Here is a 5121-nt window from a genome sequence, read left to right as displayed (position 1 = left end):
TGCATCAATACTTAAAAAAGAAAATCCAAGAGCTTTGGAGACCAACGGAATTTTAATCCTTAATAGATCTGGGAGAAGAATAGTTTATAATCAAATTCAAAAAAAAAAATAGACAAAGCTCTTCATCAAGGTCCATGGTTTGTAAATGGTCGTTACCTATCTGTGATAAAATGGAAACCAAATTTTGTGGCTACAAACAAAATTAACTACCTCAGCAATATGTATTAGATTCTTCGATGAAAATGAGAGATAAATCCCGAGTTTTACCTTATGAAAGACAACATTTGGCGAACATAACCTTGGGTGCCACATGTCCTGCAGCAATTGGACACTGCCCATGTCCATAATAAAACATGCATAATATTTTACTCCGATATTGTAACGATGAACGGTTTACAGCATTGGAAAGCAGACTCAAAGACCTCTAATTTGATGGGTGGATCACCCCTAAGTTCCAAATACACAGGTCGCAACACGCACTGGAAGTTGGACCTTATTTAAATGCATTCTGAAAATTTTAACTATGAGCGACTTTCACTTCGACTCTTGAAGACCTTTTCTAGTAACAAAATTTTCATGGATTCACTTACACGAATTCAAAATACTTTAGGGCTCAAGTCTTATGACATTATTTGTACAATTCACGTCTTACTCCGAATGTACAATATATTATAGGATCAAGAGAACCGCGGGGTCGATCCGATGTACCGCCCGACTTTCGTGGAGATTAATTATATTTTAGGAGGTACGCATCATCCTACATTCGAGAAATACGCTATTCCAATCCCTATCACGACGAACAATCTGGAGAGAAAAATCAACGGATAAATAAATTGTACTCACACTATTTATTAATAAAATTTTCTCTTTTTTTCATATTTATTTAGTGATTATTTCATACCTGACTTTTGTCACAAACAAATATCTCTGTTTGATCCATAAAAAAACTTCAAATGACTCTGCTTAAATTCAAGCTCAAACAAGAAATAATTTGAAGGCGTTTCTTGTTAGTTGATGATATTATAGACCAGGTGTGTTTTGCGTAGGATATTAGTTCCCTCTAGTATGAACCCTCAACCCTATGAATCTTCCTCTTCAATACCCCCTAATCCACCTGATATTGCCTCCTAATCTACAACACGACAGGATGGTGGAGAAGCTAAAACGTCATATAGAGACATGCTGACATCCTCAGACCATATGGATTTTGCCCCAAACGTGAGCCAATCCAACATGGAGCTGTCAGAAACTTTTTCAGAATAGGGAGAAGCACTGACAAATTTAATACACTCTCCCACATGAGGCATTAGATTGATCACACTGACGGAGGAGGATAAATAAAGAATTTATGAACCATGGCAATACTCCATCATTATCAAACTGTTTGGTAAAGGCATGATGCATCAATACTTAAAAAAGAAAATCCAAGGACTTTGGAGACCAACGGAATTTTTATCCTTAATTGATCTGGGAGAAGAATACTTTATAATCAAATTCAAAAAAAAAACATAGACAAAGCTCTTCATCAAGGTCCATGGTTTGTAAATGGTCATTACCTATCTGTGATCGAATGGAAACCAAATTTTGTGGCTACAAATAAAAATTAACTACCTCAGCAATATGTATTAGACTCTCCAATGAAAATGAGAGAGAAATCCCGAGTTTTACCTTATAATAGACAACATTTGGCGAACATAACCTTGGGTGCCACATGTCCCGCAGCAATTTGGCACTGCCCATATCCGTAATAAAACATGCATAACATTTTACTCCGATATTGTAAACGATGAACGGTTTACAGCATTGAAAAGTAGACTAAAAGACCTTTAATTTGTTGGGTGGATCACCCCTAAGTTCCAAATACACAGATCGTAACACGCACTGGAAGTTGGACCTTATTCAAATGCATTCTGAAAATTTTAACTATGAGCGACTTTCACTTCGACTCTTGAAGACCTTTTCTAGTAACGAAATTTTCATGGATTCACTTACATAAACTCAAAATTCTTTAGGGCTCAAGTCTTATGACATTCTTTGTACAATTCACGTCTTACTCCGAATGTACAGTATATTACAAGATCAAGACAACCGCGTGCTCGATCTGATATACCGTCTGACTTTCGTGGAGATTAATTATATTCTAGGAGGTATGCATTATCCTACATTCGAGAAATACGCTATTCCAATCCCTATCACGACAAACAATCTGGAGAGAAAAATCCACGGATAAATAAATTATACTCACACAATATTAACAAAATTTTCTCTTTTTTTTCATATTTATTTAGTGATTATTTCATACCTGACTTTTGTCACAAACAAATATCTCTGTTTGATCCATAAAAAAAACTTCAAATGACTTTGCTTAAATTCAAGCTCAAACAAGAAATAATTTGAAGGCGTTTCTTGTTAGTTGATGATATTAAAGACCAGGTATTTGCATAGGATATTAGTTCACTCTAGTATGAACCCTCAACCCTATGAATCTTCCTGTTCAATACCCCCCAAACCACCTGACATTGCCTCCCAATCTACAACACGACAGGATGGTGGAGAAGATAAAACGTCATATAGAGACATGCTCACATCCTCGGACCATATGGATTTTGCCCCAAACGTGAGCCAATCCAACATGGAGCTGTCAGAAACTTTTTCAGAAGAGGGAGAAGCCCTTACAAATTTAATACACTCTCCCACATGAGGCATTAGATTGATCACACTGACGGAGGAGGATAAACAAAGAATTTATTAACCATGGCAATGCTCCATCATTATTAAATTGTTGAGTAAATGCATGATGCATCAATACTTAAAAAAGAAAATCCAAGAGCTTTGGAGACCAACGGAATTTTTATCCTTAATTGATTTGGGAGAAGAATACTTTATAATCAAATTCCAAAAAAAAAAAAACAAAGCTCTTCATCAAGGTCCACGGTTTGTAAATGGTCATTACCTATCTGTGATCGAGTGGAAACCAAATTTTGTGGCTACAAACAAAAATTAACTACCTCAGCAATATGTATTAGATTGCCACAATTACCGACAGAGTTTTATGATGGAAAAATCTTAGAAAAAATTGACAACTCCATTGGAAGATTACTTAAAATTGATGTTTGTACATCAACAACAATGAGGGGTATCTACTCAAGGCTCTGTGTGGAAATTCCTTTGGATCTTCCAGTGCAACCATTCGTCTATATTGGTAAGTAGTATATTCACTATGAAGGTGAAAATCTACTATGCATGAAGTGTGGACGATTGGGGCACACCTCTCCTATATTCAAATTTATCTAGCATAATACAAAAGAAAACCCTTGCTCAGAAAATGCTACACCAAGGTCAATCGAGGAGAACCAAGAAGGTGAATGGAAAATTGTCACCTTCAACAAAGGTAAGAGGTAGCATTTGAAAAATAATCCATCAAATAACCCCATCCAAAGGAGAAGCTTCAAAGCCTAGGTATCTTAGTTAATTTATTCAACACAAACACAGGTAAGTATATCGACACTCAAGTTTTACAATACAAATCAAAAGAATCTACTAACAAAACTACGAACAAGAAGAACATAGATAACACCACTCTTTGAGTTCAAAACCACTTCACCATTCTAGATGAAGAGCACATGGTTTTGGATAAAATTATAAAAAAATAAAATAATATTTCTCCTAAAACCTCCCATGCAATTAAACATTTGGACTCATTAGAGAGTGACGTGGCTTTGCCAGACTTATTCGTGTCTACTTCTACTAATAATAAAAAATGTGACATGCTATTAGATATAAACGATAAAATCATTAACCCTAATAAGACTACTAACTCTACACAGCAAAACACTAAACAAACTAATCAACCTACTACAAATCCTCCTATTACTGATTATACAAGCAAAAATCTTCCCCAGATATTTGAGAATATCAACCTCCCAAAGCATGCTGTCCACATGGCGATTAAGGATCCAAAAGATGAACAAATGGCCCTTCCTATTGAACACGACAAGGATTCCAAATCCTTTCAAATTCACTCAATAAATCTAAAAGATGACAACTTAGAGGCCATGCAAGAAGACCTTCCAATCATTACCTCTACCACCAATCACATTCCCTCTTTTGATAAACCAAATCACACGCCTGTTGTAAACCCATTAAATACTAAATAATACACTCAAAATGCCAAGAATCCCGTGTTCTCTGAGAAGGAGAAACAGACTAATACAAAAAGGCAACACAAAAACCAAGTGATGGAAAACCTACCCAATCACCACCACAACCAGAGAATCCTCAGGTGATCTATGTTCTGCCCCCTCAATCCCAAGACTACCAACCACTTTCGTGGATGGAAATTGGGCTAATGGGACATGCAGTCTCATTCAGCATCCAAGTCAATGGCCAGGAGGCAATAGTAATTCTTCACAACACTCAATATCTAGCACAACTAATAACAGAGGGGACGAGTTTGGCAATGAGCAACTACTTGAACCTAATTTGGCTCAACAACATCGTCCACCCTCTACCACCATCGTTGAACCCCAATCTAGTCCATGCATGATACACCAGTGGAACATGCCACCTCATTTCAACCCAATACATTCACAAAATACCCTCCCAAACATTTCCTTTTTCCCATCAGAGATGCTAACTCATCTGAACCCCATCTTCATGCCTTGGGAAATCACCTAACAACCACAGAATCAACCACTCAACGTAGAGAACCCTCATGAACCACCACCTTACCCACATGCAATGCAAGAACAAGGCCTGGCAGAGGCATCAATGGAGGAAGAGGTAGAAGAACCCCTCAACCTAGCCTTATAGCAAGTCCTAAAATTCTCAAATCTAGATAGGGTAAAGGTGTTTCTATTCATGAAGATGCAGGAAAAGAGGCACGTGCACAACTGTCACCTAGCACTTGTCAATGGATATCGGGCCACCACATGATCCAACTGTGGACGACAGAGCTCTGGTACTTGTGCCATCTCTACTAAGGAACCCTGTCTTTCCAGGTGGGGGGGCGGGTGAGGGAGAATTGGTTGGAAGAGAATGTGAATTTAAACCAACTAATGAATCATCTAACTAATTTTATCATTTGGAATGTTCGGGGGGGGGGGTAACGAGACGAACAAG

This window comes from Nicotiana attenuata, chromosome 7 (genome assembly GCF_001879085.1).
Source record: "Nicotiana attenuata strain UT chromosome 7, NIATTr2, whole genome shotgun sequence".
NCBI lineage: Eukaryota > Viridiplantae > Streptophyta > Magnoliopsida > Solanales > Solanaceae > Nicotiana > Nicotiana attenuata.
The sequence above is the reverse complement of the archived record's forward strand: the minus strand, read 5'-3'. Positions refer to the sequence as shown.